The 9,033-nt window shown below is 41.3% G+C and overlaps 1 long non-coding RNA gene across 1 annotated transcript; it reads right to left on the bottom strand.

Annotated features, from left to right (window-relative positions):
* Window positions 1-7,268: 7,268 nt before the first annotated feature.
* Window positions 7,269-8,549, bottom strand: LOC131995340 (uncharacterized). The gene is made up of 2 exons (XR_009397392.1): window positions 7,819-8,549; window positions 7,269-7,742 (listed from the first exon to the last, which is right to left on the bottom strand). It is a non-coding gene; the product is annotated as an uncharacterized LOC131995340 (long non-coding RNA).
* Window positions 8,550-9,033: the final 484 nt, after the last annotated feature.

Below are 9,033 nucleotides of genomic sequence, written 5' to 3' on the forward strand. Positions count from 1 at the left end.
CATAGCCTGTCTGATCTACAACGGCAACGTTTGGAGATGATAGTGGCAAAATTCCCCTGCTATACCAAGAAGGGGTTGGGAAAGACAAAGTCTGAAGTCCACACCATCGATACCGGCGACGCAGTACCTGTGAAGAGTAAGCATTACCCAGTTTCACCGGCAGTGCAAAAGTTGATGTACGCGGAGCTGGATAGGATGTTGGCCATGGGAGTTATTGAGCCTAGTGAGAGTGCATGGAGTCACCCGGTAACTCTCGTCCGCAAGGGCGAAAAGAACCGGCTATGCTTGGACGCACGAAAGCTCAACGCTCTTACGGTCAAAGATGCCTATCCGCTCCCGCACATCGAAGGTTTGCTTAGCCGGCTGGGTGATACTTATTTCATCTCGAGTGTCGACTTGAAGGACGCCTTCTGGCAGATACCCCTGGATCATTCAAGTAGAGAGAAGACAGCGTTCACCGTGCCGGGGAGGCCACTTTATCACTTTACGGTAATGCCTTTTGGGCTGTGTAACGCAGCTCAAAGGTTATGCCGTCTAATGGACAAAGTGGTCCCCTCAGCAATACGTGATCGCGTCTTTGTCTACTTGGATGATCTGCTTATAGTATCGCCAGACTTCGACACTCATATGGTACTGCTAGAACGGGTAGCGGAATTATTAGACGCAGCCGGATTGACTATCAATGTGGCCAAGTCTAAATTTTGCTTTAAGGAGCTTCGTTACCTAGGTTACATAGTTGGTGGAGGAGAGCTCAAACCAGATCCAAGCAAGGTGGATACCATAACTCGGTTCAGTTATCCGACGACGGCCAAACAAGCCCGTAGCTTTATGGGCGCAACGGGTTGGTATAGACGATTTATACCCAATTATGCCACCATTGCGGCTCCAATTTTCGACACTTTAAAGAAGTGCAAACATTTCGTTTTTACCGAAGAGGCTAAGTCAGCATTTAATAATTTGAAAAATGCCCTGGTAACAAGTCCTATTTTGACGCATCCCGATTTTGAGAAGCATTTCTTTGTACAGTGTGATGCCTCTGACCTTGGAATTGGAGCTGTCCTTTTCCAGAAGGACGAAGAAGGCGGAGAGCATCCAATAGCGTACTTCTCCCAGAAGTTGACGTCTGCTCAGCGGAATTATTCCGTTACGGAAAGAGAATGCTTGGCCGTGGTAATGGCGGTGAAGAAGTTTCGCCCATACATCGAGTTGATGCCTTTCACCATTATCACGGACCATAGCAGTTTAAAGTGGCTGATGTCACATAAAGACCTTAGCGGACGCTTGGCTAGGTGGAGTTTGCACCTCCAGTCCTTTTCCTTTGAGGTGGAACATAGGCAGGGGTCCAAGAACGTCGTACCGGACACGTTGTCCAGGTATAATATGGAGGAGTTATCCACAGATTTGGAAGCCTTGATTGATTTGGAGTCAGAAGCTTTTAGGTCGGAGAGTTACAAGGAGCTGATCACAACTATTTCAGATAACGCCGAGAACTTGCCGGACTTGAGAGTTGTAGACGGGTACGTTTACAAGAGGACCCAGCATTATGATGGCATACCCATCCACGAGGACTTTTCCTGGAAGCTATGGGTTCCCCAAGAGTTGACGGCAGACATAATTAGGAGGTCTCACTGTCCACCGCAGGCTTCACATGGCGGCTTTCACAAAACCCTGAGAAGAGTGAGGGGATATTGCTATTGGCCGAACATGACCACTCAGGTTAGGGAATTTGTGCAGAGCTGCGAAGTGTGTAAGTCCACGAAACCAGCCAATACTACCCTTCGTCCCCCAATGGGAAAGGAGAGCCTGACAGAGAGACCATTCCAGAGAATCTATATAGATTTCTTAGGCCCGTATCCTCGATCTAAGAATGGCAATTCTTTCATTTTTATTGTTCTAGACCATCTGAGCAAGTTTGTACTTTTGAAGGCGATGGCCAAGGCCAGTGCCAGAAACGTTATAAAATTTTTGGTTTCTGAAGTCTTTCACAAGTTCGGGACGCCCGAGACTGTTGTGTCGGACAATGGGCAACAGTTTGTCGCCAAGGAGTTCCAGGAGTTGATGAAGAACTTCGGGATCAGTCACCTAAGAACGGCTACGCACTCTCCTCAGGCAAATGCTTCGGAAAGGGTGAATCAGTCCATCCTGGCGGCTATACGGTCGTACTTGAAGGAAAGCCACCAGGATTGGGACAAGCATTTGTCTGAGATAGAGTGCTCGTTGCGCTCCTCAGTGCACTCTTCAATAGGGGTTACACCTTACTTTGCCTTGTTTGGCATGAACATGGTAAATCATGGCAGTGTGTACGCCCTGGCGAAGAGGTTGCAGTTGTTGAATGATCCCGAAAGTGAAATCATTCCGAAGTCGGCTAAGCTGGAGCTAATAAGGAAGACCGTCAGAGATAACCTACATAAGGCGTATTTGGGCAACGAGAAGAGGTACAACATCCGCAGTAGAGTCGTCAAATTTATACCCGGTCAGGAGGTGTACCGAAGAAGTTTTCAACAAAGCGACTTCAAGAACCAATTCAATGCGAAGCTTGGCCTAAAGTTTCACAAATGCCGGATAGTTAGACCCGTAGGCAATTGTCTTTATGAGGTAGAGGACCTGAAGGGTAAACCTTTGGGTGTACACCACACTAAGGATTTAAAACAGTAGGTTGGTTTAGAGAGCTTTCGTGATTTCACAGATTTAATTTTTTTTTGCAATTTGGGTTATGAATACTTAACCCAGACTCATATATTTTTCGGCGGCGTTTAGAGAGGAGAGCTAGTTTGGACTAGTGTATCTTGGTACGGTAGCGTTTTGGCGGCCGAAATATGGTTGGGAATTGTTTTTTTACAGTTCGTGAAGTTTTTTCCACAACAGTGGTTTGAACTGCAAGGTTTCAAGCCCTGTTTTTTTTTTCGGTGGTGATTGAGAGGAGATGCCAGATACCCAGACGGTATTGGCGAATTTTTTTTAATTTTTTTAAAGGTCTGCAGACCTTACGAACTGCAGTTAGAGACTGTTATTTTGGTAACTGCCAATATTGACATGTATTGTCTATATTTATTTCTTTTTTTTTTCTCAAATTACCCGGTGTGAGACTATTGCGACTTGTAGCCTACGCTAGTTCTGGCAGATATTTGGTTTGAGTGGCTCACATACTCACCGTTTACGTGATGGCTGTTGTTGTTTTAACAGTGTATTGGACACTGAGGCGGCAGCTCTTGCCAATGGGAGATTCCCTTGGGTCAATCAGGTATGTACAGCCGGCTGCCCTAAGATTGATGATGTAGGTTGGCGACCTCTGTTTTTCCACCTAGTGTCTTAGTGGTCCAAGCTTTCCTTTATGGCTGGTGTTGCTGGGTAGTGGTCTTCTCGGCCGTTGCTTTGATAGTAGGCTGGAAGGGAAAGTACAACAATCACTTTGGTGATTTGAATATATGTCAGAAGATGGACGAGATATCCTTACCTTTCTTTCTGGTGGTCTCTCACGGGTGCGATCCAATGCTGGAAAGATAGAGATAAATGGCGGAAATGCAAAATGGTTTGTTTGGCTGTACGGAGTTCTTGGAGGGAGTGTTATTTGGGCATAGGCCAGGCGCTGATTGATTGGGCTAGTTATGACTTGGCTTTTCCGACCTTACAAGGGCATATATCTTCGGCAGCCGACAGATGGGTACGATCTGGGTCATTGAGTGGCTTTATCTTTTCCAAGGGCTTACTGACCAGAGAGTCAACGATGAACCATTTGCACCAAGCATCGGAGATGTGCGCCAGAGTTTCGTAACCAGAGTACTGCAAAAGCTTCCCTTAAATGGTGATTCCAACAGGTGCTAACGTCTCTGGGCGGTCACCTTGTGACGTGTCATAGTCCTCCAGAGTCTACCCCTGTGCCCCAGTGAATCTATGACATTAGGATGCACTTCGTAGTAAGGGGTAAGACGGTAAGGGCTATGATCTGCCAGAGGACAATTACAGCAGTTGGAATCCCAGTGTGAGGAAGGGCACGAGGCAGATTCACCACGGTGAATTGGCCGAAACGCCGTATCCGGTGACGATGACTCTGGTACCCATCCCCGAAGTGGGTCTTCAGGAGCACCGTAGATAACTCTGGAACAGGTAATGCTCCAAGGGGAGTTTTGGTCACACATGATTTGGACCCGGATATGGGCCGGTGGATATTTGTATCGGCGCTTATTTCGATTGGGCTTAGTCAATGGCTTTTTGGGTTAGAAGTAGGTCAACACCTTTCACGATTTTGATTGGATAGCATGACTTTCTGGCTTTTTATGTACGCCAAACAAGCCGCAATGGGAAGGGAATAGAGAGAGGAAATGCACTTACCTTGGTGGGCCACGAATGGCTGGCGGGAAGTGTGTTGGTACCTAGGGAATCAGAAGGTTATTCCTTTGTTAAACGATGCATTGATTACCTACCTCGTACAGCCACTTTCCGCTTGGGCGCGGTTCATACATCGTCCTCTTCGTCCCATTGTTCGCACTGTTCTTCTATTTACGTTTTGTGGAATCTGCAATGATATGGACAGATAGGAATAGAATTACCTTTTTTGCAATAGGAAGGAGAAGACTTAAGAAGTTTCCAATCAAGTCCACTATGTTTAGGAAATGACTTTTCCACTTCGTAAGTTTTCCATTTCACAAAAAGAAAGGAAAACAGATTTTTAATTTATTTAGACTTTGCTTGAATTTTATGCTCCACGGTGGATATACACTTCAATCTTATACCTATATTCACTTTGACTTTTTACAATTTTGATTTGTTTATTATTTTTTTTTTAGAGTTTCTCAGAATTTTTGGGTTTCGCAAATATTAAATTTTTCCCAGATTTGTGGTTTTCTTGCAAAGGAGAATATCTATTGATTTTTAACATTTTTTATGTATTTTCTGTATTTAATTTTCCTGTTTTAATTTTTGTTGATTTCATGACTTTTTGATTTTTATCATTTTTGATTGAACTTTCGTTGGATTTTTGTTTTTTTAGGGGAATGGTTCCTGTATTCCACCGTAGTTTCATTACCTTTTTTTTTGTTTTTAGAAAATTTCCTTTTATGTTAATCGTATATTTCGTGAACTTATAATTTCTCTTTTTCCATTTCGTTTTTTTGTTCTTGCACAATTCCTATAAATTTTAACAATTTCCTAAGTTTTTTTAACTTTCATTTCACTTGTACTTTCTTGCGAAACTTTCTTTTCAGTTCACGGATCTTAATAGTAATTCACAATAGGCCTTTGTTTTGATCTTGTTGTTTCACAGTAAGAGGAAGAGAATTTCAAGTCTGTCCGACTTTTAATTTTTTGCTTTATTCTACCTTTGTGATTACACTCACTTCATGGCACTACATAGTTTTGCAATTTACTTTGTTAGCTTCCCCCTTCACTTCACATTTCATGAGAGTACTGCTTTCCTTTTGTCACTAAGTTTGGTTTTAGTACACCCCCCCCCACCATTCATACTTGAGTGATTTACACACTTGGGCAGGGGTACCGTAATCTCACGCGATGGCTCTAACACGACAATACTATCACACTACACACACGAACGCCAGGAAAACTATTGTTTTGTTTTTTTTGCTTCGCATTTTATTTTATCTCGCACATATAATTTTTTGTACATTTTACCAATATGCGCAACAAGACGTAATCATTTTGTAGTCGGAGGCTGTTTTTATTTTTTTCTGTTGAATTCCATTTAATCAGCGGCATATACTTATATGTACTTTACATGACCCAAAAACACGAGTTTGGAAGTATGAATTCAGGAAAACACGATGTTTTTGTTGCAACCGGTTTAATATTTAATGGACATTTCGATTCCATTCATTTATCTATTTTTTTTGCATTTATACACACACACACACACACACGTAGTATTATTCCCGCATGGCATTCATCTTAGCACGAAATTTCCACCAAATCACGTAAAAAAGAAAACAACACGCGAGAACGATACACACCTTATATTTTTCATGTCATTTTGTTTATTTTTTTTTTTTTTTTTTGCTACACAATACTTACCATAATTTATTTTTTTTGCAATGGCCGGTCCGTGGTGCTGTGGTGCTGGGTTTTTTTCAATTAATTATGAATGACAGTGGCCATTCATTGATGTGAACGGCGTTACAGAGGTGCGGCCACTCATATGGTGTGTCGTCTCTATTTCAATGATGAAACATGTACGGCTGTCATTTATAATGGCCATTCAATTTATCGTACCTAAGGGGCGTATACATTATGAGACGCGTTATTTTGACAAGAAAGAAATGAGAAGTATAATTAGATGCATTATTATTTAGGGTAGTAAATCCCGTAGGAAGATAGTATAACGAATCTCAAGTCAGTTTGTACAACCTTTGCCAGAAAACGAGGGATTTTAATATCGGTCAGCTGAACGATAGGTCGTACAGAAATGATGTATTCCAGGGTATACTAATGTAAGGTAGTGCACCAGAAATGTAGGGATGGCCTACCAAGTTCGATTTTAGGGATTGCCGTTCGGATTTATTCGATTATAGAACAAGAGATATCTTGAAAATTCGCACATTTTTCCCTCCCATCCTTTGACAGTGATGTTCAAAGGATGGTTGGGTTTGTCGCGTGCGCCTTAATGTCGCTCGAAGCGCCATCTAGCGGACATTTGACGAACGTTGTCAGCTGCTTATCATAAACCACGACCCCTGACTGATTGACAGTAGGGAGTTGGTGTGGTGTTGTCATTTGGCCCATCAGAGGAAGTTCTGGCTGGGAAGAGCGCCATGATGGACAAAATGACAACATAGGCCACTAGCCTGGGAAGAAAAATCTTTCTTTTCGATTTTAAACGTGCAGCAAACCGGAGGTGAGCCTGGCAGCCGAAACAAAAGTGAGGAATTGAAACGAGGAAAGTGAAGTGCAGTCAAGTGCAGTTTTGGTGTTGTTGTTTTTGGTTAATGCTCTTGGTTATTAAATACCAAATAAGCAAAAGGGAAAATATATTTGGATGATCTCAAACAGAAAAACTATGAATTGAATATATTAAGATCCCAAGTAAAACAAATAGTTTAAAAAAAAAAAAAAAAATATATATAAAAAATCCGAGTCGAACTGTTTCTATTTCTTTATTGAAAAAAAAAAAAGAAAACCAAAGAACTTTCAAAAACTAATCAACAAGAAAGAGGAAAACCGAATTATCTTTAAAACTAAACTACCAACTATTGAATTAGAAATTGCATTAAAAGCTACGCTTAAAAACCAACTTAATAGCTAATCTTTTAAAGCAAAAGAGACTGAATAAAAAGCTGTTATTATTAAAACAAAAAAAAAAAGAACTACATTACGAACTAATTATAAACTAAAATCAATTGAAAAAAAAAGACGATTAAAACAACCGCTCAGCTTGCTCACCACCGGCTCATCCTTTCTGCACCATCGTGGGACTTCCAGAACAAGGCACTCGCATTCAGCAGTGTCCCCAGGTGATAGCTTACCTAGACTTACTCCTATACTCCACACATTGACGGACGGACGGACGGACGAATAAATTCTCTAAAAATAGAAGAGAATAAATTAGTTTTGTTAGGTAGGCATTTTTATTATATTTGGTTTATACTTATCTTTTAAAAGACCAAGTCTAGCTTTGGTTGGTCTAGTTCCATACCCCATAGATAGAGCTCTTTCTAGCCAGGTAGGGAGTTTCCGTAGGGATGTTTGTCCCAGCCAAATCAACCCGAATGCCATCCTTTCAGGCGTGAGATAATGGCCTAATGAAAAGAAAATTATAAAGAGAAAACTAATTTAAAAACCCTTTTATTTTTGTTTAATAATACTAATACTTACACAATACTATTACAAGATTTGGACGGACATAGACGGACGGACAGCACGTAAGCTTCCAGCGGGGGCAGACCCATGTTCGGCGGCAGGAGCCCTGAAAGAAGAAGAGGAAGCGATGAGAGGCCATTAAATCCGATTAAATCTAGCCATGTACCCATAAATATTAGTATATGTATCAGTTTCTTTTACATTGTTTTTTTTTTAAGCTAAAGTCTATTGAATTGCAGTAACGTCGTGACTAGTTTTACCCTTTTAATCAATGTTTAAAGAAGGTGAATTTTTGAACTTTGATGAGGCCATTATGGATTGCTTTAGGAAATAAAACCAACTTGAAATGTTTATAACGTTCTTGAAAAAAAATGATGTCTTTTACTAAGATCGTGTAGATCTTAAGGAGGGGATAGGAGGGGGATAGTAAGATGAAGAGGTAGGTACGGGGCAACAGGTTTCCTTTGTTGCTATGGTGGAGCTCCTGCTCCAGAGGGAGGGCTATTCCTCGTCGGAACACCAGACGAGAAGGCATTCCGGCAGGTAGGTGTGGTGCTTCCTTTTTATCATTAGACATATTAGTTAGTTTAGTTGCTGTTTCTCTTTCGGGCCAGACATCCCCTTTACTTTTCTAGACTGGCATGTAAAACTTTTTGTTCCTGTGTTTGATTCGCTTGCGCAAAGAACCACCCCATCCGGCGAGCACTAGCCGCGCATACGCCATCATGCCAGCAAGCGACAAGCGGTCATCGAAAATATTAAATCCATTATTGAACCAGGATAGGACACCTTATCGTTGAGCTTAAACTTGAATCGGACTGCACTCATTGATAAGTGAGAAGTTTGCCCCTGTTCCTTAATGGAATGTTCATGGGCAAAATTTGCAATTTTTTGCTCAAATGTCAATGATAAAATAACAATTTTATTAAAATTTTACCGTAAGTAATGAGGAAATATCCTACTGAATGAAATCAGCGTGTTTGTTTTCTTTAAAATCTGTTATCTAAAAAAGTAACCAGCGTAAAATATTGCGAAGAAAGAAGTTAGTACCGCTATTAACTTATGAAACAATTTTATTCAAAGTATTGGCTGGTACTAACCTCCTTTTTCGCCGATGAAACCCACATTTTTGGCGATTACGTTTTTGAAAAACTAGTTGTGTTCGTTTACCCAATAATTTGTACAAATTTGCACAAATTTTTACTGGAAGTCGTTCGCGTACTTTACTTG

Source organism: Stomoxys calcitrans, chromosome 2 (genome assembly GCF_963082655.1).
Source record: "Stomoxys calcitrans chromosome 2, idStoCalc2.1, whole genome shotgun sequence".
Taxonomy (NCBI): Eukaryota; Metazoa; Arthropoda; class Insecta; order Diptera; family Muscidae; genus Stomoxys; species Stomoxys calcitrans.